A 24,082-nucleotide genomic window follows, 5' to 3' on the forward strand; every position below is an offset into this window, starting at 1 on the left:
ATTTAAGAACATAAGAAGAGCTCTTGCTGGATTAATCCATCTTGTTTAGTATCCTGTTTCACATAGTGGTGAACAAGTTACTCTGGAGCGGCAACAACACAGCATAGAAGCTGAGGTCTTCCCCTGATATTGCTTCTTGGCACTGGAATTCAGAATTTCATTGCCTCTAGATGTGGAGGTTCCCTTTAGTCACCATAACTAGTAGTCCTCTCCTCCATGAATATGTCTAATCCCCTTTTAAAGCAAACTATGCCTGCGGCCATCACTACATCTTGTCACAGCAAATTCCACATTTTAATCACTCATTGAGTAAAGAAGTATTTCTTTTAATTTAATCCCACATCTACTTGAAGAAATAAATCCTAAGTATAGCACACACACACACAAAAATACCGCCCCCCCCCTTGAAATATGAAAAAAGAGTCCATTGACACTGGAAAAAATGGACAAGTATATCTGGCATGGTTTCATATCTTGGTTCATTTCTAGGTAGAATAAATTTTACTTTCATGTGAAGTAGAAAACAGTCTTTGCATTTAGAAGATCTCTGCATCTGTTACAGCAGTCACAGAAGATGTATTTCCTTCTGCTTTTGAAAGAATAAGGATTGCCTCTTCTAAGATGGTGCCTGCATGCTGCAGTTATTTGTAACAAACAGGGCTTTTTTTCTGGAAAAAGAGGCGCCGGAACTCACAAGAGGGAAATAAAGGAGAAACACAAGGGTGCCCCTTACAAATTTTTAAACTTTTTAAAAATAATTTTGTTTCCACAAAGAGGTTCCGGAACTCCATTCTACTGTGTTCCCCCAGGGGGGAAAGCCCTTGTAATAAATGATAACATTATTTCAACTGTAAGCAGCTATGCATTTATTCTGGTGAGACAGAGAAATTCCTCAAATAAATAAACGTACTAAAAGCAAAAACTTTTAAAAACATCTGCAGTGAAATGAATTGGTGCACCTCCTTAACTGACTGAAAGTTTTCTGATGAGCAATTGCACCAATTAATTGTTAAATACACCTCATTCCCAGATTCAGGAAAAGGAAAGGCCCCCTGTGCAAGCACCAGTCGTTTCCGATTCTGGGGTGACGTTGCTTTCACAACGTTTTCACGGCAGACTTTGGTTTGCCATTTGCCATTGCCTTCCCCAGTCACCTACACTTCCCCCCCAGCAAGCTGGGTACTCATTTTATCGACCTCAGAAGGATGAAAAGCTGAGTCAACCTCGAGCCGGCTACCTGAAAACCCAGCTTCTGCTGGGGATCGAACTCAGGTCGTGAGCAGAGTTTAGGACGGCAGTACTGCAGCTTTAACACTCTGCGCCATGGGGCTCTTTCCCTAGATTCAGATGCTTTACTATATCATAACAGAAAATTGGACGATTTTTCACTGTGGCTTTTTCCCATTCTCCTGATCTCATATTCCCACACATTCAAATAAAAAGGATTGGAAACTAGTTTTCAAAATGGAATGTACAGAAAACAGGATGGAGTAACTCAAATCACTGTGAGAGCTACCTTGATATTGGTTGTAAACTCAAGAGAACTGACAGCATTCCTACATCAAACACAGGGCAAAAAACTTCTGTGGGAGTTACAATTTTTTAAAGAGATTTCCTTAAATTAGGAATATATGCATGTGTCGTGTTTTGTTTCTATTATCTGTTTATTTCTGAAAATATTCATGCTTCTCTTCCTGTTCAATTACAGTGTGCTGTTTTGTTGATTTTTTTTCATTTTTAATGTTGTTTTGAAACTCTGATTTAGAAGAAGGATGTATAGCTAACTGTAAGGAATCATTACAACATGCACAGGAAAATTAAAGATGTGCATTTCCTGATGGAAAACAGGTAACTGGGGGGAAATGATTTTCACTGTGCCTTCAACTTTGATGCACTGGAGATACAAGATACTCAATATCAAATCAAACCTAATAAGAAATTTGAAAGCCTCCATACCTTAAATCATTCTGCATTAACCTTTTCACTCTAGACTCCGCAGCTAACCCTCTTTTTTTTTCTCTTTCTCTAAGAGCTTTCTCTATAGCCCAGTTCTGTCCTTCTATTTCTTCTTTCTCCATGCTGCAAACCTCTCTGCGTTCCAAACTCTCTGTTTCCTAAATCTCCCTGTATTACAGATAATTTCCACACTGCCACATCAGTTTCCCTGGAGAAAATGGTTCCTTTGGAAGATGGGCTGTATAGCACTATACCCCTCTGAGATCTCTCCCAACCCCAAACCAAGCCCCTCCCCAGGCTCCACCCCAAATTTCCAGGATTTTCCCAACCCACAGTTTGCAACCATAACATTTCTGCCCTTCTGTGCTCAGTTTAGTAGCAACAGCACACAAGGCTTTCACTTTCCCAGCTATTTGCACCAGTTGAGGAATCTCAGACACATAGGGTTGCCAAGTCCAATTCCAGAAATATCTGGGGACTTTGGGGGTGGAGCCAGGAGACTTTGGGGGTGGAGCCAGGAGACACTGGGGTGGAGCTAGGAGCAAGGGTGTGACAAGCACAATTGAACTCCAAAGGGAGTTCTGTCCATCACGATTAAAGGGACGGCACACCTTTTTAAATGCCTTCCTTCCCTCCACCCTCCCCTTCTCTGATTTCACCTCAGAGGTGGAGTGGGCAACGCTGCTGCACTGCTGCCTCTTCTCCACTTCGCGGCTCGCCACGCTCCTGGCCTGCCTCCACCCTCCCTTTGAACATATGAACATATGAAGCTGCCTTATACAGAATCAGACCCTTGGTCCATCAAAGTCAGTATTGTCTTCTCAGACTGGCAGCGACTCTCCAGGGTCTCAAGCTGAGGTTTTTCACACCTCTTTGCCTGGACCCTTTATTGGAGATGCCAGGGATTGAACCTGGGACTTCTGCTTCCCAAGCAGATGCTCTACCACTGAGTCACCGTCCCTCCCTCGAATACTCGAACATAAGAATACTTGTTCTTTGAGAGCCTGATTCTGCCTCCTCTCACAAAAGCACAGCGGCGTTAGCCCAGGGAACATACAGTCACTGCCCCTTGGTGCGAACTGAGTCATCAAGGATGTGCTGCCCTCCCTCAAAGGGACTAGAGAGGGAAAGGGCGGTATATAAAATGCAGGGTGGAATATGTGAGGGTGGGGAGGCAGAAAAGCCGCCTGCAAGCCCCCTTCCCCCCAAAAAAACCCAGGCAGCGGGATTTCAGGAGATTTCGCCTTTGGGCAGTGGACGAGGGAAGGTGAGAGCGGCCTCGCCCGGGAATCGGCATCCTCAGAAGAGAGAAGAAGCTCCCTCCTCACGTCTTACCATCGTCCAGCGACCGCGTCCACTGTGCATTGGTGCTCCAAGCAGATGCTCTACCACTGAGCCACCGTCCCTCCCTCAAATACTCCAACATAAGAATACTTGTTCTTTGAGAGCCTGACTCTGCCTCCTCTCACAAAAGCACAGCGGCGTTAGTCCAGGGAACATACAGTCGCTGCCCCTTGGTGCGAACCGAGTCATCAAGGGTGTGCTGCCCTCCCTCAAAGGGACTAGGCATCCTCAGAAGAGAGAAGAAGCTCCCTCCTCACGTCTTACCATCGTTCAGCGACCGCGTCCACTGTGCATTGGTGCTCCAAGAACGCCAAGGCCCGACCAGGCTCTGAGGCGCCGACGCTTCCTCAGGAAGGAAGAGGAAACAGTCGCTTGACTGATCGTCCCGTGTAAAGGTCCCCTCCTGCCATTCATAGGGCTGCCTACATCGTGCCTGACAAATTCAGCCCTGAGCCCCCAAGAATTCACCTCAGATTTCACCTCAGAGAATTTCACCCCAAGATTTCACCTCAGAGGCGGGGCGGAGCGGGCGACACCGCTGCGCTGCCGCCTCTTCTCCGTAGCTGCTCCTCCGAGATGGGCTCAGTCTGAGCCCATCTCGGAGGAGCAGCTACGGTGAAGTGGAGAAGAGGCGGCAGCTGCCCAGCGGCATTGCCCGCTCCGAGATGGGGCGGCTCGCCACGCTCCTTGGTGTCATTTCCCCCCCTTCCCCCACTTCAGTTTTTTTAGGGAGCAGGGGAAGAGGCTGGAAATCCTGGGGTCCCCCCCAGGGCGAGAGGGTTGGAAAGCCTACAGACACAGGTGAGCTTTTCAAAGCAATTGGCTGCTTGCTGCAACAGGGTTGAAAATTTGGCACCAACACCTCCACATCTAAGGAGAGGAGGAGAAATACAAATGTGGTGATGTGGGCACTTTCCTCTCCCCAATCTAAGGGCCTACCAGAGAGGTCTCCACCAATATGGGGAAAGGTTGGGTGCTTGACATTCCCCCAGTGTGTGTATCTGTTTTCTGACAGACCAGGAGTTATGTCAAGTTGCAGGCCTTAAACTGGCCTTCAGGCCTTATGTTGTCAAAGGCTACAATAAAACCAGCCCTGCATTTAATTCCTTTCCTCAATGGCAACCTTAACTTTAAAACTGACATTCTTAAATTTAGTAGTTCTGTTGATTCACTAGTCACTAAACTAATAATTAGTACACAAATGTACCCAAACATGACCTCAGATTTGAATTCCAGCACTGCAACCCAAACATTCCCATGCATTAAACTATTAAAAATGTAAATGTATATAAATGATTGTCCTATTCTTTTAGAAAAGCATGCTGGAAAATCCCATGTCCCATTGTCACATGGTAAAATATCTTCATTTTGACTGGCTGTTGCTAGGCTCTCTCTCTCTCTCGGCTTGGCTTCGCGAACGAAGATTTAAGAAGGGTGCAATAGTCCACGTTTGCTGCAGGCTCGCTGGTGGCTCCACCGGCCATCGAAATAGAGGGGCACCAAAGAAGAGGTACAAGGACTCCTTGAAGAAATCCCTTAGCACCTGTCACATCAACCATCACCAGTGGTCTGACCTAGCCTCAGATCGCAAAGCATGGAGGCACACCATCCACCAGGCTGTCTCTTCCTTTGAGAACACACGCATAGCTGGTCTTGAGGACAAAAGGAGATTGAGGAAGAATCGCACTGCTACAGGACCAACCCTAAATCAGACTTTTCCCTGCAGCCGCTGTGGCCGGACCTGCCTGTCCCACATTGGTTGCTAGGCTACCAAGAAGTGGAATAGACCATTGCCATTGATGAATTAACTGATGAGCTTGGGTGACAGTAATCTTTGTCACTCGATGCGGTAGCTGTCGGAGCCCTGTCATTTTGAGCATTCCATGTTAAACAGATGTATTGAGATTGTAAAACAATACAAAGGAAAGGCTGCTTGGGAAGGAAAAACTTTGACAATCTGCATGTCTTTATTTCCTAGGTAGCCTCACTGGAAACCATTCCGGATTCCGATATTAGTTTTGTAGTTCAAATGTGATCATCATGTGAAAATTTGCTGAGAATTAAAGAGAACATAAACAGGGCAAAGGTTGATTCAGTAGATTTTCATTTGAATAGGCATTTCCCATATACAAAATGGAGTTCTAGACCCGATTTCCATCTCCTTGATCCTTGCAGCAAAGTGTTTAGGGATATAAATGGGACACAGTCATAGGCAAAACAGTTACCCATTTATTTATGGGATTTCTTATATACTTCATTTATAGTCACTGTTGGTGATGATGCTCAAGGCAGATTACAGAATTAGAAATCAATGTAATGAGTAGGGTTGCCAAGTCCAATTCAAGAACTATCTGGGGACTTTGGAGGTGGAGCCAGGAGACATTGGGGTGGAGCCAGGAACAAGGGTGTGACAAGCATAATTGAACTCCAAGGGAGTTCTGGCCATCACATTTAAAGGGACAGCACACCTTTTTAAATGCCTTCCCTGGTCCAATCATTTTGAAACTTGGGGGGTATTTTGGGGAGAGGCACTAGATGCTATACTGAAAATTTGGTGCCTCTACCTCAAAAAACAGTCCCCCCCCAGAGCCCCCGATACCTCCAGATGAATTCCCGATTATATCCTATGAGAATCGATCTCCACATAGGGAATAATGAAGTGCCCAGCAGACATTTTCCTCCCCCCTCCCCCTTTCTGGCGACTCTGAAGCAAGGGATTGGCATCTCTACTCACGACTTCTTCAAAGTAACACAGACACACCATCCCAAGAGGAAACCTTTCAATTGGTGACTGAAGCCTCCGGAGGGGGAAAGGCACATGATGGTGACGGGGCAGGGCTTCCCCCCGCTGGCCAGCTGACTGGGGGTGGGAAGGAGCCTGGGAAAGTGGAAGAACCCCCGCTGGGACCTGGGGATTGGCAAGCCTAGTAATGAGCAATATAATACATACTACAGACAATGCAAACAAAAAGAACTGTGTTGCACGATTAATATAAAGACAGAAGAAAAACCCTACTGTATTAGACCCATGGTCCACCTAGCCCAGCATCCTGTTTCATACAGCAGCCAACCAGCTGCTCTGGAGGACCAACAAACAGAGCATGGTGTTTCCCGCTTTTGAAGCATTCAGCTGACCCTTTTGAAGGGTTCAGTTAAGAGTCTAGAGGTTATACCTGATCCAGCATTACCAGGAGCTAGCCAGAGCATGCATATTACATCCATCCTGCAGTCATTCCATTGGCTGCACGTCATTGGCTGCTACTGGGTTCAGTTCAAGGAACTGGCCATCACATTTAAAGCCCTCCATCAGGGCTGGATCTACCTATTTTTTGAGTGGGGGCAATACTAAAAAATGGCACCCCCACTCAAAAAATGGTGTGTGGGGAGTGCCTGCCACCTCAGGTAAGGTGCCCCCCACCCCCATGTGGGCAAAGCACCTCCAGTCTCCCCCCCCCCCACAGGTGCCCACCCCTTTTCTTTTTCCTGGGTCTGACTGGCAGAGCTGATTGGCAGAGCCTTTATTACTCCCCCCCCACCTGCCCTCTGGGGGCACCCAATATGGTGTCCCCTCCCGGACAGCTCCCAGGGTGGGTGCCCCCTCTAGATCCGGCCTTCATAGCCTTGAATCCTCATTGGAATCCTGTGCATTTACTAAAAAATACCTCCTGTATAATTCTGGTTTACTAAGACCCTATTCCCTAGATTTAAAATGTTACGTAGACTGCACACACAATGCAATATTTAAAAATAGTCTGTATACAATTCATACATGTGTAGTATCCTCTCAGACCATGGTTTATGGGGGCAAAGACTTTGCATAGTGTAAACTAAACAATTTTTAAGTGGAATGTCAGCTTTACGGAATACCTAGGTACCTGGCAACCAGTGGGGGGAGCAGGAATTTACTTGGTAGTGGAGGCACTCACCAGTTATGTCCTAATGTTGCTGGTGATACACTGATGCTGTGGTTTAACCATACATTTTTGCCCAAATACCAGACCATTTCCAGCTTTGACACTAATATCACTTCTGGTACACACTGTGGATGTGTTCACACTACACTAAATAATGTGTTTTGCAACTGGATTTTTACTGTGTAAGAATAGCAAAAAATCCACTTGCAAAATGCATTATTTACTACCCTATTGTCAGTGCATTAGAACATTGCTGATATCCATCCACCCACACATTTTGCACCATCCCCCCACACTGGCCAACCAAGATGATTCAAGCAGTTCCAGCAACCCTAGGAACACCTATATATGAAACATTTTTGCCTATCGCTACTTGTTTAAATTAGTTCTAAGGTATGAGGATACAGAGTCATTATCATTATTGGAGCATAAGTAGCAAGGCTAGCTAAGAAATACTGGCCTATTTTCAGTGCTTGGTCCTGGGCAGTATGGAAGGAGAGATGCTGTGAATCAGGGCTTTTTTTGTAGAAAAAGCTCAGCAGGAACTCATTTGCAGATTAGGCCACACCCCCTGGTGTCACCATTGTATCACACAGGGCTTTTTTTTTTTGTAGAAAAAGCCCTGTAGGAACTCATGTGCTGGCAGAATGAAACTGGAGTTCAGATGAAAATACTATGAAAACCTAGTAAGGGAGTTAGGGACAGGGAAATGGGGGGCAAGCAATGTTAGATGCCTGGAAGTGACACAGAGTAGCTCTAGGAATCGCCAGAAACCCTGTGGTAAAACCATAGCTTTTTTTTAAATGTACCCTGGTGAGTGGTAGTGGGCAAACGAGGCTGCTGGCTGGAGGCCTTCTGCTATAGCATGAGGCCAGTCAGCCCTAGCAGAGCTAGCTCTCACAAAAGGCCAGGGTAAGATTGGGAAGGCAGGTAACCAGGGAGGCTAAGGAATCACAAGAAAAGCTAGGGAAATGAAAAGCACCTAGAAGAGGGGTGTTGAACTTATTTGTTGGAGGGCCAGATCTGACACAAATGGGACTTTGTGGGGCTGGGCCATGTGTGCCATAAAATGTAATGTGAGGTAGCAGGAATATAAACTTTATAAAGGACACAGACAAACACAATTAAAGATATTATTTTTAACTTAAAACACAAATGTACCTAAAACTCTTGCAATATTTTGCTTAAAATGGAAAAGTGTCAGAATAGTGGGATTTGGCAATGCAATTTTAAAAATGAAACATCAAGAAAAAGCACAAGGATCACAGCAGAAACTGAAAATATAAAATGCCTGGGAAGATAATGAAATGGCATTGCAAACTTCTCTACACCCCCCCCCCTTCCAGAGTCCACTCAGATTGGCAATGGCTCTCCAGTGTAATATCCCCTTTTGGCTCCCATGTTAGAGTACTCACTATGTCAGGTCCATTCAGCAGAGACAAGCTGGCTCAAAGTATCAACCCTTTATTTGCAAGGACACAACTCCAAGAAGCATGTACTTCAGCTGTCAATACAGCAACACTGAAAATGAAACTGATCTCCACCCTGTTGAAATACATTGCAGCACAGACAAAGTTGCAAGGAAAAGGTTCCCTGCTTTTTCAGTTTTCTGTCCCTTCTGCCTTGTCCTTGCAGGCTGCAGTAGGAAGCAAGGCTGCAAGGAAAATGTGGAATGGATTTTCCATTAAAGTCTCTGTGCCCAGATGAATAGGGCCCAGAGGGCCTTAACAGAAAATCCATTCCACATTTTTCTTGTAGCTTTGCTTCCTGCTGCAGCCTGCAAGGACAAGGCCAGGGAGACACCCCTGACCTAGAAGGCCAGATGCTAGCTGCTGCTAGGGCAAAGACCCAGACTTGGTGTGGAAGCAATTCTGCCAAGGCCAAGCTAGGCTAGAGGAAACCAATGGGTTGCCTGGATGGGTGACTACGGAACCTTTGAAGGGTAGCACAACCGTTTCATTCTTCTGTCTGTAGTTCTAAATAGCTCAGGTCAATGCGAGGAGGAAAGAGACTGACAGTGCAATCTCAGACACACTCTTCTAAGTCCCTTGGCTTCTAGTATAAAACTGCTTATGTAAGACACACATAAACCTAGTTCTTCTCTTTGTTATTCCTGAGATTTGATCAGAAGAACCAAACCAGCTTCTAAAATAAAATGGGATATTAGTATGGTTCCCCCTTGTCCACCCCTCTGTCACTTCAGCTGTCTGGATCTATTTGCAGGATCCCACCCATCTCTACCATGGCACAAAGCATGTTATTAAATCTAGCAGACTGCCTTTTGAGGCATTCACAAGACTTAGCCCTTGATGCACTACTTCGAAGAAAATTCCAGTGAACTTCATGGATCTGAGGAAACACATAGGGTCAGTTTTCCATTTAAAGGGTCTTTCAAATGGAATTTCACATGCACATTTTTTTTTGCGGGGGGGGGGGGGGGGATCTTAAGTTTTCTTCCCTTCCAGCTATCTAAATTGTTTGGGTTAGGTGTCTGCCATTTTGTTACACTGCTGTCTATAGTGCCATAAATACACTGATGACACTTTATAATCAATAAAATAAGAATCCAGTAATATCAGCACTGAAGAGAAGGGTCAACTCTCCAAATACTTTCCACATTTTCCATGACAAATTTTAGTTTTCAATATATCCTAATATATTATTAGGACAAATTTTAGTTTTCAGGATATCCTAATATATTATCCAAGCTAGTTTTTTCCCCAGTGGTAATCAACTAAGACCTGATCCATATATGTTAATTAATTAATTTGTCTGGTGTGGACCCTCCCTTTGCAGGGGTGGCCAACGGTAGCTCTCCAGATATTTTTTTTGCCTACAACTCTCATCAGCCCCAGCCAGCATGGCCAATGGCTGGGGCTGATGGGAGTTGTAGGCAAAAAAAAGCATCTGGAGAGCTACAGCTGGCCACCCCTGCTTTATAGCAATCCCTTTTTCTGGAGAAGGTTAGCTCCCAGGCCATCTGTCTTTGAACTGAAGCTGATTTCTTCTCTTGGATGGTGAGAAGGGAGACCCTGAGAACTTTCCTTCTCACTGGAGACTGCTTCTGAGGGACTGTGACTGGACCAGCTTCAACAAGGAAATTGCACTTTTGGGGACAATGACTACTGGACTTTTGGTTTAGGAAAGGAAAGGAGTTTAGGGGTAGGAAGTACCATACACTGTGTACAAAATTGTAATTTCTTTGTTATAATAAATAGTTACTTTGCTTAAGCCAAGGTGTGCGAGTGGGAAGGGAGCTTTAAAAAGGAGGCCTTAATGCTCGAACTTGCCCTTATTTCCAGCTCCTGGATTACATACTGATCTATTGACCAACTGCCTCCCTTACCATGGGACCCTTTTAGTAATGTAGTCAAGTGTAAGGTTGCCAAGTTCTGCCTTGACTGTGGCGGGGAGTAGACCCTAGGGGTGATCCCCGCCCCCAAAGAGCTCCATCATTGCATGATGACCTGGAAGTGACATCATCAAACAGGGCACATTGCACTGGTGATGCTCTAGGATTCAGGTTAAAACTCTTTTTCCCCTGAATGTTAGAGCGGCCCTGGTGTGACATGGCCTGCATGATGCCTTCACTTCCGGGTGACATCATCGAGTCAGCCATGTCACACAATGACGGAGCTCTTTGGGGGTGGGGATCCCCTGGCAACCAACTTCATGCCAGCAGATTGGGGGGTCCCCAAACCGGGGAATCCCCCGCCCCCAGCACAAGGTTAGCAGCCCCAGTCAAGTGTCACTTCCTGTGGTTACAAAGAACAAACTTCCAACATGCAAAATAATAAGAAATTTATTAAAATGTCCAGATGCTTACTCTGCACAGCAGTGGATAGATCAAAATTACAAAGTAAAACTGCATACATACATTTTTCTGTCCCTTTGCTATACATACTCTAGCTGTTTTTATGCTAGAGTTGGCCCATTACTCTTAAACTTAGGGCGCAGTCACACACACTAAATAATGCACTTTCAATCAACTTTCAAGGAACTTTCCAAGTAGATTTTGCTATGTGAAATGGCATAATTCACTTTCAGACAGTTTCTGAAGTGGATTAAAACTGCATTATTTAGCATGTGTGACTGCACCCTTACAGTGTTATCTCAGTTATCCATTACATTGAAGCTTTGTCCAGGCTGCCTGTTCTTTATTGGCTCTTCATGGTAATGGTCAGGTCTTTTTTTGAACAGGAATGCACAGGAACACAGTTCCAGCTGCCTTGGCTAGGGTTTCAGCTGGCTTCGCCAGGGTTCAAAGGGTGTGATGTCTGTCCATGCTAGTTGTCGCATTTGCATTCCTGTTTGGCTTGAGGGCAATGGCATGGCACAGTGTCTGTCCCAAAGGGCAATCAAACACTATGCTTTGATTATAAGAAATTCAAACACTTCAACTCAGGGAGGAGGGGGAAATTTTATAAAAATCCTTGTTTTTTTCTGAGTGGGAAAGCACAGGAATGTAGTTCTGGCTGGCTTGGTGTGAGGGGTGTGTAGCCTAACATGCAAATGAGTTCCTGCTGGACTTTTTGTACAAAAAAGTCCTGGTAATGGTGACCATCCAGACAGAACCCACATGCAAGAGCTCCTTCCTCCAAGTTGTCCCAGAATAGATTTCTTAAAATAGACCTCATTCCCTTTGCGTTGAGGCAGTCTAGAGGCTAGATGGCCATCTGATTGCAATGGTGATTCTATTAGCTTAAACATATCATTAGAAGGAGGGCAGGAAGGGTTCCATCAGTGCTTAGTTCTTGTGACCCCTTGTATGACTGCACCCTTACAGCAACCTAGGGAATTGCTGTTCGCCACTTTGAAGTCAGGCAGCAATTTTTCTCCAGGCCAGTTTTGCCAGGGATCCTGGAGAGAGAGGTTTTTCTTTTTCTTTTTTTTTGCCATCTTCTGGGCTTGCAATAGGGGTCACTGGGGGGGAGGTACTTGTGAATTTCCTGCATTGTGCAGGAGCTTGGACTAGATGACCCTGGAAGTCCTTTCCAACTCTATGATTGTATGATCCTAATTTACCACATGATTCTGCCATGTCCCTTTGTGGGTCAATCCTTCCCTTCCGGTCCTTTCCAGGAAGAGACAATTTAGCATTTGGCATCCCCCTGTCTCTGTCACTTGCTAGGGAGTGGGATAGCCCTTTGAAAGCATTTGCTTAACCAAGCCTTGAGTATGAGGTGGGGGGCTTGTGAGAATCAGCAACAGCATGGGGTGCTTGAGAGCAATTAATTTCTTTCCTGTTTCTTATCTTTATACTAACAGGAAAAAAAATCTTAGAATAAATGTGAGGGTATGTAGCCCCCAAATACCCAACCAAGTGCTGTAGCCTAAAGTGGAGTGCATCTCTCCACAAGGACCAACCAAAATGTTCTGAGTTACCCTGATTGCTCCCAGTAAAAGGCATTACATGGATTGTTTCTAATTTGATGGAACTAGTTGATTAAATGAGGCCTAGAAGCTTCAGACAATTAATTGCTAATTGCAGCTTTTAACTGGTAGGCCTGAGGGTGCAGGAAACGCCAAGGGTAAACTGCAAAATTTACCTTTGGCCCAATGCAACATAATCAGAAGGTATGACCCTTCCTACTGTCAACCCATCCTGAAGTCTTTGATAGGCTCTAGAAGAAAATACTAAATGAGATCCCATTTGAAAAATTAAGCTTGGATTGATGGCTTTCTGTTGTTTGTTTTCCTGCTCCAGCCTTCCTCACACAACTTCAAAATGTATCTTCTGTGAATTAATTTCCCTCCTAATAAAATGCCAAGGGGCTGAGGTGGACAAAAGGTACTTGGCGAATTTTGCTGGGCTGTAGATTATTGACAAGATGAACGAGACTCTTTGGACCCTAATGCCTCTTGCTCTACAAGGGCTAGTGGAGTCTTTGCTACTAATATGTGGGTTTTGGAATGATAGATCATAATAACAGGGCCCGTGTCTGTGGAGGGGGATGGCAAACAATATTTCAGTCCTAGTATGTGCAGCACAGCCCAATCCCTCTGAAAAATGGACAGCATCAAAACATATGAAAAAGGCAGGTGGCAAAAACCAAAATAAAAAAGAAATATTGATAAACTACTATAGGGATTAGGCAAATATATAACCACATTGTGCTGGAATAATCCTTTTTGTGCAGGGATAATGTATATATGTCCACATATATAGACATATATGACTTTTTCAACAATTCAAAAAGGCTTCTTTTCTTTTAAACTTTGCAACATTTACTTATTTACTTGCTGTATTTTTAGACTGCCTTTCAGCTGTACTGGCCTCTAATGAAGTTTATAATAAAAGAAAATTAAAAAATTCAGAGTTAAAACAATTCAAACCTGACAAATGAAATCTGTGACTCATTAAGCAAAGAGCTTTACTAGGCTTCCCAATCCCCAGTTCCCAGCGGGGGATCCCCTGTTTTTACAGGCTTCTCCCCACCCCCAGCCAGCTGGCCGGCGGGGGAAGCCCTGTCCCCCACAATCACCATGTAGTTTTAGAGCTCCTGCAGGTCCGTTTTTAAAATACATGCCTTTAAGGCTGAGTAGGAAACAGGAAGGGCTTTGGAGAACGGCCCCTCCCTTTGTTTTGCTTTCGTTTTCAGCTCAAGCAAAGTTCTGCAGGAACAAGACCCGGTAAATATTTGTGTGAGAGAGAGAGAGGGAGGGGGCAGGGGATTCCCTGGTTTGGAGGCCCTTTCCCCACTTTAGAAAGTGTGTGTGTGGGGGGGGAATGTCTACTGGGCACTCTATCTTTCCCTATGGAGAACGATTCCCATAGGGAATAATGGGGAATTGATCTGTGGGTATTGGGGGCTTTGAGGGGGGACTATGTTTTGAGGTAGAGGCACCAAAATTTTAGTATAGCATCTCGTGCCTCTCCCCAGGGGGTCCAATTCTATGAGCCCCAAAAGATGGGGGTGTTTTGGGGAGAGGCACGAGATGCTATACTAAAATTTTGGTGCCTCTACCCCAAAACTTTGGGGGCGAAGTCAGGAGACTTTGGGGGTGGAGCCAGGAACAAGGGTGTGACAAGCATAATTGAACTCCAAGGGAGTTCTGGCCATCACATTTAAAGGGACAGCACACCTTTTTAAATGCCTTTCTTCCATAGGAAATAATGATGTGTTCGAAGGCACAGGAGGAAAAAGTGAATGTACCTGCCAAACTTTGAATTGGCGGGGGGGGGGGGGGTGATTGCAAAGAATGGAAGCAATAGGATTGCCATCCTCCAGGTAGGGCCTGGATATCTGGAATTACAACTGACTACAGAATCAGTTCTTCTTGACTCAAGTTTCTTCGTACCTTAAAGACCAACACGATTTCCATGGGATAAGCTTTCAAGAGTCTTCATCAGATACCTGGCGAAACTGGCTACTTTGGATAGTGGACTGTATGGCATTAAGCCCCACTGAGAACTCTATGGCCGTTTTCCCACTAGCGTTTGCTCCGGCGTAGCGCCCCATTTACCTCCGGATCTTCTCTTGGATTTCGCACATGTTGCTCCGGCGCTGCGCTTTGCTCCGGCGCTTCAGGGATTTTACGCCGGAGTATGTTTTTCAGCAAGTTGCCGGAGTTTCCGAAAACCTCCGGATCCACTCAGCGGAGTTTCCTGTGCGAAATCCATCCACGCCGGATCGACTGCTTTGGGGGCGTCACCCTCTCCCTTTCCGTCCTCCCACCCCATCCACCCGCTTGGCCAATCATCAGCATTTCGCGGCGCTTCCCCAAAGTGCCGGCACGGCCATTTTTTTTTTTTAAACTTCACAGTTTTGCGTAATAGCGATATTTCGAAATTAACAAATAGAAAAAAAAAAAACCCTCCTGGAATAGCCTCAATTGGCACTTCAATTGGTTTCGTTAGAATTTTTTTTTATTATTGACTTTAGTTGCGTTATTCCGCTGTTGCGTTATCTCGATAATGCGAAAACGACCATTGCTGGGGGGGGGGGGAATGTAGTGCCGGTGCGGGCCACAGCGTCCATGTGTGTGTGTTTTAAGAAGGGAATGCCTCCCTCAGCTGTGCCACCAGGATTTCTGGGCCTGCACAAAATCGCCATGTATAAAATGGGAAGTTGGAGTCCTGCATTCTTCTCCCTGGCTACATTCCGCTCGGTTAGAAAGTAGACGCGACCGAGCTCCTCACACGCGCCACAGAAGGGGAAGGAGAGAATGGAGCGGGGGGGGGAGCTCTGGCAGCAGGAATCAGTCAGGTCCCCGTTGCAAGCGCCAGCCGGGGAGGGGAAAGAGAGCGGAGGAAATTTGGGGGGGGGGGATCTAGTGCTTCAGAATTTGGGGGGGGGAATCTAGTGCTAGGATTCTCCACTGTGAATGCTTCCGTTAATACATAAAGGGCTGTGGAGGATTCTACAGCTGCAGCCAATCCATAAGCAGCAGCAGCACACGTGATGCGGTTTGTCCAAGAAATGAAGGGGAGGCAGCAGCTCGATGTTACGTTAGTACGTTAGTACGTCATTACGCGACCAGACTTGCGCTTAAAAAAAAAATGATTGACAGGGCATCGGACTCAAGCCGATGCCAGTGGGAAAACGATTTGAGCCGGGGCTTCAGGGAAGGCGACGCCGCAAAGAGTCACTAGTGGGAAAACGAGAAAAATGCTCTGGACATAATTGCGCCGCGGAAAAAGGGGAGCAAACGCTAAGTGCGAAAACGGCCTATGATTCCTAAACATCAGCAGTCCCAGCTTAGAAAAGGCACTGCCAGTTCTAAAAGAATGCCTACATGGTTGACAACACAAGTCGAGGAAGCTATAAAAAGCAGAAAGTCTTGTTTTGAATAGTAGAAGGTCTGATTCAATGAAGTGAACCAAAAAACCACAGGCTCTGGCAAAAGATAGGTAAATTAATAATTAAGCATGCAAAAAGAAAATTTGAGAAGCAGATTGCCAAAAGCATCAAGACAAACAATAAGCATTTCTTTAAATATATTCAGAACAGGAAACCAGCCAGGGAAACTATTGGGGTCTTGGATGACCAGAGAATGAAGGGATTGTTAAAGGATGATGGGGAGAGAAGTTAAATGATTTATTTATTTATTTTGCATCTGTGCTCACTGTGAAAAGTGTGGAGCATGTATGCATGCCTGAGCCACTATTTTCAGGAAGGGATTCTGAAGAACCGAATTAAATTGAAGTGATGAGAGGTAACTTTTTAGACCTATTCAGGATATTCACTGGTAAATCTGTAGAACAAAGTTTGAATCCAACGGTGCCTTTAAGACCAACAAAGTTTTATTCAAAGTATAAGCTTTTGTGTGCAAGCATACTTCTTCAGATACAAACAATGGAATAGATATCTGAAGAAGTGTGCCTGCACATGAAAGATTACACTTTGAATAAAACTTTGTTGGTCTTAAAGGTGCCACTGGACTCAACTTTGTTTTGCTGCTTCAGACCGACATGGCCACCCACTTGAATCTATCAGTAAAGCTGCAGGTTGTGACGGCCTAGTAATAAAATTTATTTTAGTCCATGACTAGAATACAAACAAAATCCTAAAACAATTGTGTTAAAATATAAAATTAGTATGTCCTGATTGGTTTATACCCAAGAGTTCTCATGAAACTCAAATGTGAGAAATTAGATCTACTAATTCATACACGAACACATACATACACACACTAGGGATAAGGCCCGTTATGAATATAATGGGCTCTAGAAAGAGGCTCTGGGTGAGTGCCCCCCCCCACCCTTGCTATCTTCCCACTCACCCAAGTGAAAGCATTGACTCCTCCCACCTCAAGGGGAGCTAATGTCTGCCATCTGGAGAGCAGCTGTAATTCTGAGTCGTCTCCAGCCATCACCTGGAGATTGGCAACAGTGGTCCCCCAGGAGGAAATGGGATTGTACCTGTCTGAGGTCCCACCCCTCCTCAAACCACATCCTTTCCCACCCCTCCTCAAACCACACCCTTAAATCTCCAGGAATTTCCTAACCTGGAGGTGGCAATCCTATCTCCTTCCCTTTATCTTCCCCTCTGATTTCAGTTTTCCCATTGCCTCCCCACTCCCTGCAGCCTCTACATAGGAAAAAGACAGTCTTTCTCCACAGTGGGGTGGGGGACAAGGAAGCTTACATCACTCTCTTCTCCCCCCCCCCCTTTGATCTGCACCACAACCCTCCAAGGCTGATGAGGCTGGAAGTGTGTGACTGGTCTGAAATCACTCAGTTTCCACAGCAAGAACCTGGGTCTGGTAGACCCTGCTCTGAAGCCCTAACTGCTATGCCCTCCTCAAACTCCACCACAGAATTTCCAGGAATTTCCCACCAACATGGAACTGGCAGCCATAGTCAGGACTGGCCACAATGGGAAGGCTTTCTCTATGGCTGTTTTCTCCTTCCTCCATCCATCAGCCAGTCAAGGGAAGGCTTCTTTCTCTCCTCTGCAAAGCAGTGAGACAGATACCTTAGCCAATGGGAGAGTAGGGAGAGGCAGCATTGCCAGAACCAAGGTTGGTTGCCTTTTACTTAAAGAATCAGCTTGGCTGGCTAGCAGCAGCCACTTGGGTGGGAGAGAGGAGTGGAGTCAACCAATGAGTTCTCCCTCAAAAGCCAAAATAGGATATGAAAGGGTCTCCCCCACTGACTTCTACTGAGAGAACAAAGATTGGTTGCTTTTTACTGAGAGAAGCAAGATTAGTTGCCTAGCAGAAGCCGTTGCCTAGCAGTTTCCCCAGAGGGCCAATCCTTGTCTGTCCTGGGGCCAGTAGTGGGTGGGGGAGAGCAGAGTCAGCCAATGCAATGCAAGAGCAGTTGATTGATGGTTTGATGGGCCAAAGATTGATGCACCACAGTCCCACCCAATTACAACCAATGAGGGAGCTTGGATTTGCCAAAACAAAAGGGGAATTTTATATAGACTGGTGAGTAGCAAATGTTATATCAAATTTTTAAAAAGAGGTCCACAAAGGAGCCAGGATTTGCAGGCCAGCTAACCTAACATTTGTCCCAGGAAAATTAGCAGAAACTGTAATCAAAGATTTGACTGAACCTTGGTCTCCCTAGTCTGACTTCCTAAACTCTACAACAAGCTGTACCTTCCAATGTTTTATCCCTCCATGTTGTTACCTGGGCAGCTAGCCACAGCATCTCCAGATATACTGGCTGCAGTAATAAAGCAGTGTAGAATCTTCATAATGCTTTAAAGGCTAACCAGAGCACTGTAGTGAAATAAGCTTTAATGAATCAAAGTTAGGCATGAGCACATTTCTCATACTTTGTTTCTTGTATATTTGTTCATGCAACAGATTTCTAGATTTACATTGTCACTTTTTATAAGAAAATGATACTTTTTACAAAGGAAATTCCACAAATTTAGTATACAGCTGTTTGGTTTAGCTATACTGTTTATGTTTTGCATCATCAGCAGGGCCGGATTAAACCCTGTGAAGGCCCCTAGGCAGTCAAAATGTTGGGGGCCCCCTCACAATTTTTTTTCAGAATTGGAGAGGCCGCCCTGTTTCCTGCAGCTTTTGCTGAAGCCTGCAGGCACCTTCTCAAAAGCCGCTTTAACAAAGCTGTGGGGGAGAGGCAGAGAGAGGCAAACTTGGTGATTATGCCATCAGCTGCACCAGGCAAGTCAGGCAAAGAGCGGCTCAGTTGCTGGCTGTGCGTGCAGGCTGGGAGGGCTGTAAGCAGCAGGGAAACCGGGGGGGGGGGGGGATAGCCAGCCCGGGGCCCTGAAAGGCGTGGGGGCCCATAGTCCAGTGCCTACTTGGCCTAATTGTTAATCCGGCCCTGATCACCAGTGGCCACAAATCAAATAACAGCCATGCTATTTGCTTTTTGGATTGTTCTTCCTTCTGCTCTCTAGTCCTGATATTACAATCATACATCCCAGCAACCTACCAATCCCATGTAATGGGAGCACACACTCACTATGATCCTCCCAACATGCCATTTTTGAATGAACAGGGCAAATGTACATATTTATAAAGGTGTGGAACCTTGGTGTGGATGACTGTAAAACCTGAAAAATCTTGTGGTCAGTTCACACATGCCAAAGCTCTACATGCACTGTAAATATGCTCACTGTCCCTGTTCACACAACATGGAAGCAACATGTATGGCAATAATTGTAGGTAGTGTGCGCTCCCAATATGCACAGCTGATAGTCTCCAGTACATGTGATTGTGGTGTCTGAAAGGGTCTTCTTTAATGGGGATACATATGCCTATCGTATTGTTTTGCTGGGAGCCACACTGCATGCACATAGATGCATCAGGTGGAGCAGCAAAATCAGGGAAAGATCTCTCCCTAGCAAAATGTTGACATGGCAAAACAGCTTGTGGGGAGGAGGCAGAAGCCCTTCCATCTCCTATGGTGCCATTTGAAGCCTGAACTCCTGTGTGGCTGAAGGAAACATGAATTGGGTCTGGGGAATTCAGACCCAGCTCTTTAAAACTCATGTTGTGTAGTTTGGCTCTGATATACAGTATCTTAATTTATACCTACAGTCTCTAAGCCATTATCTCCGAGAAGGCAGGAGAAGGAAGGACAACAGCTGACCCAGGACAGGAGCAGAGACCTAGGCTGGTTGAGAAACAGTGTATCTTTCCCATTTGCAGTGCTTCATCAACTTTCCTTCATTTGTTACAATAAAGAAAGAAAGCAGTCGGTTTTCCATCCATCTCGAGCTTGGAGCACTTGGTGCACTTGTTCAGTCCTTGCTTTCCCTCAAACTTGGCAGAGGTGTTGAAAAAACATGAGAGAAACATATTTTCCTCTTAACAAATTGGCCGTGGAACAGGTGGGCTACCTGACAACATGCAAGCGTTTTCCCTTCTGAGTGCCACATTGGAAATCATGTTGTCTGGCAATTCACTAGGTAGCCTGCTGATTGTTAAGCATACAAAAGTTCAAGCACATGCATATGTTTGGCAGCCCATTTCCCAGACAGTAGCAGCTTCAAGTGGCAAACCTGTCAATGTGGTGGCCGAGACGAGCAAACATTGACTTCATCATTTCGTTTCCTAACCCCAAGCCTAAAAGCCACACTTTCTGTGGAGTAACAGGTTCCATCTGGTGAGTTGGGTGCTGCACCGATGCTGCCTACTCCCCCCTATCCACCCCACCCCTTGGAAGCATATGTACGCAAATGTCTGTCTCTGGTGTGGGGGGGCAGAATAAAGATATAATAGGGACTCTTTCTTATATAATTTCCTGGTGTGATGTCTGTCTGAAAAAAACGAAGTGAAATTATATGATGTCAGAAAAGCGTGTTTCAAAATGATTGACAACATTGGAGTGTTTTGCATGGTGAAATGAGGTGGAAAATTTTAATTGCATGATGGGAGGACATAATATTTATTACACTCTTGTAACCTCCGATTGGTGGCAAGAAGACTCCCTTGTATATTTTGCATTTAATATGGTGGGCTAAACCTTAAATGTGCATGGGGATGTAAAATTCCCTATCAAAACCCCTTTGCCTTTATGGCGTGTGATTAAGTTTTCACTCTCTGATAAGTCAAACAGTGTCAGAGTGACTGACATATCATCATAATGATAAAGAGATTCACCAATATGTATTACTATTCTGATGTGAGCAATCTACAAAGACAGCGTTCCTAGGTCAATGGAAGATTAAAAGAGAGAGCACTGCTTAAAACTCTGGCTAGAGCTGCAGAGCACACATGGCTCACAACAACAGCATGGATATCAACAGAGGTGGAATCTTCCATGATCTCAGACATTCCAATGTGTATGTTTCAGGTTCCACAGTAAGAGGTGGCTTATATATGCACCAGCATCACAGTGACTGGCCTGAGTTGCCCTTCTGTCTGTGGCCACTGTTGATACAGATGGGGAAGTGGTGACAAATTTGCCCATGTACTTCCCACATCTCATTGCCCATATTGATGAAAGCCCTGATGGGGCTGATTGCTGTGACGACCAGAAAAGGTGTCAATTGCTGCTACTCATTAGCTGCTGACAGAGCCATGGGCAAGGAAGATGCTGTTGATCCAAGAAACAGAGCTCAGATGCAGGAGGGGGTGGAGTTCTCATTACTTATGCCAGCTGTGCTTTATGGTGCTCAAAAGGCAATAGGAGTTGTATTATCAGCTGGAGACAGCTGGGAGAGAGAGAAAATACAGTGATAGAGCCACAGCCCAGTCATGGTACTTGATCCTAGAAGGGTGCATATCCAAACCTCACTGCCACACCTACATTGGACACAAAGTATCCAAGGTGAGTCATTCCTCTCATGAAAAGTACTCAAAGACAGTAGGGACAGACAACCAACTCCCTGCAATGCTCCCATTAGAGTGTAAAGAAATGCTGTGCACAGGTACCTACCTGTCTGTCTCTATATAAATAAAAAGGAATCTGGGGTTTATCCCAGATCATGGAAGGGATGGAAAGTTCCATACATTGGGGAGGGGGGAGTTAAAGGTGAGCCTGAATGGAAACACTTCAGGGGCAGAAACATATGAACCTGAGAGTTTGCACAGTTTTGTATGGGGAGGGGACCCTGGTGTTTGAGATTTTCAAACATTTCACAGTCAGGAGGTGGACTTTGTTTGGATATAATGGTGGGTGGGAATAGAACGCCATGTCTGGATGAGAAATTTGTAGCATGGCTGATCTTATGGAAGGCGTCATGTAAATTTACAGTGCTATAGAAATGTTTTATGGTAATAATAACCCTGTCTCGATTGAAAGTAGCATGGGGTTTGTTTGAGAATGGATTTTTATTTGGTAATGCTCATGCCTATTAAGGAAGAGGCTTGAAGGACAGCTGAGCAAATATTGTAATTACGAATGAAGAATTGATCTAATGAATTTCATCTCTTTGTTTCCCCTCGTGGAATAGAAACAGCGGGTTGTGATTTGTTTGGCATTCGGCACCTTTCCTGCAAGTTTTCGGAGGGGGAGAGACCCTGAATTTAAATATTGGAAAGGCTGATATTCACAGCTGGTGAAGACAACCAGCCCTAATCCTACACTGGGCCACCAAGTGCAAGGGATTGAATATCTGCCACAGCTAATCCTATGACTCCCCGCAGGGTTTGCTGGAATCCTGGGGTTTGCATAGGCAAAAGATCGATTCCCATGGAGGCAGGCTCACAAACTGCAGCTTGGGAAATTCAAGGAAATTTGGGGGCACAGCCTGAGGAGGGTGGAGTTTGGGGAAAGTGGGGTGCTCAATATGGATGTGATGGAATAAAATCCACTCTCCAGGGGAATTGATCTCTATAGTTTGGAAATCAGTTGTAATTCCAGACCCTACTTAGAACAAGCCACCCTTCTAAACTTGTAACACAGCAAGTGATACTAGCCAAACCTGGGGCCAGGGCACCTGGGCAATCTCTTTCTTACAAATATGCTGGCCAGTTTCACCTTCAGAGGTCCCTCACCTGTCCACTCAGTTCAGCAGAATTTGAACCCTTCCTCCAGCCACCTCAGAGCCACAGAAGTGGGGAAAGGGCGCCAAACTTTGCTGGGCAGATTAGCTGGAACCACCCCATTTTCTCCAAAATGCTCTGGGGGCCAAACAACACATTATGGAAGCCACAGGTCCAACCTGTGGCCATCAACACCATTTTAGAGGAAAATTTAGCCCCTTAAAACTGCCGCAAGGGCCCAGTCCTGACCAGGCAGCACCAGACAATCTTGTTTACCCACTGTGGCTTTTCAAGTGCTGAAACTCGCCAGGTCCAACTCAAAAAATATCTGAAGACTTTGGGGGTGGAGCTTGCAGCAAGGTTGTGACAAGCACAACGGAATTCCATATAGAGTTCTGGCCATCACATTTAAAGGCATTGTGCACCTTTTAAACGCCTTTTAAATGGAGGATAGGAGCACCTTTTTTTGTGGCTCATATAATTGGACACCTTGGTCAAATAATTGGACACCTTGGTCAAATCTTTCTGAAACTTGGGAGGGTGGTTGAGGAGAGCCACCAGATGCTATGCTGAAAATTTGGTGTCTCTACCTAAAAGAAAAAACATAACAGAGCCCCAGATAGATTCTCCATTATACCCTATGGGAACCAGTGTCCATAGGGTATAACAGAGTGCCTAGGAGACATTTCCTTTCCACCCCTGTTTTCTGATAATCCTGAAGCAGGGGGAAAGCCTCCAAAACAGGAGATTCCCAGCCCCCAACTGGGGATTGGCAACCTTACCTCCCAGCTGAGGAGCGACTCCTCATGACAATTTTTAAAAGGCTGAATTTTCCTCTAAAATGGTGTTGCCACAGGTTGGATCTATGGCTACTGTAATGTGTCATTTGGCTCTGAGTGACTAAATTCAGTTCCTCCCCCCCCAAGTGCTGTTTTTCTGTTGCTGCTTTGATGCCATTTCTTCCCTTTTGGTAATTGCTACTAATTTCTCCTTGGATCTCTTATAGAATCCCAGCTAATCAGGTGTTACTTAGTGAAAGGGTCTTGATAATACATGGTACAATCTGATTGAGACATGCATTACATTACTGAGGCAAACAAAGTCAGATGAAACCCAGGTCAATGTTTCCTAGGTTAGTCACACTGGTGATCCCAACAATTTAAATATCACTGCACACACCATTGCCCATCAAATGTGCCTACGTGATGATGTCACTGTGGGCACAAAGAGCACTAAGGTCACAAAATCAATGGACGAAGAAACAGTGAGACAATATACTTTTGCAGGCATTACCCAAAAATAGTCAAAAGAAGAAGACATTTTTTAGTATGACTGAAAACCTTCCCCTAAACCATTTTCCACTTAGCTCACCAGTGAACTGGCCCTAAAGAAAGTCTTGGCTAAAGAAGACAAAGCCTGAACTTCTTTGCTGTGTCTGCTACACACAAAACATTCAAATTCTGATCATTAGTGAAAAGATTTTTTAAAAAATAAGGATGCACTGA

The sequence above is a fragment of the Heteronotia binoei genome, chromosome 1, assembly GCF_032191835.1.
Source record: "Heteronotia binoei isolate CCM8104 ecotype False Entrance Well chromosome 1, APGP_CSIRO_Hbin_v1, whole genome shotgun sequence".
In the NCBI taxonomy this organism is placed as follows: Eukaryota; Metazoa; Chordata; class Lepidosauria; order Squamata; family Gekkonidae; genus Heteronotia; species Heteronotia binoei.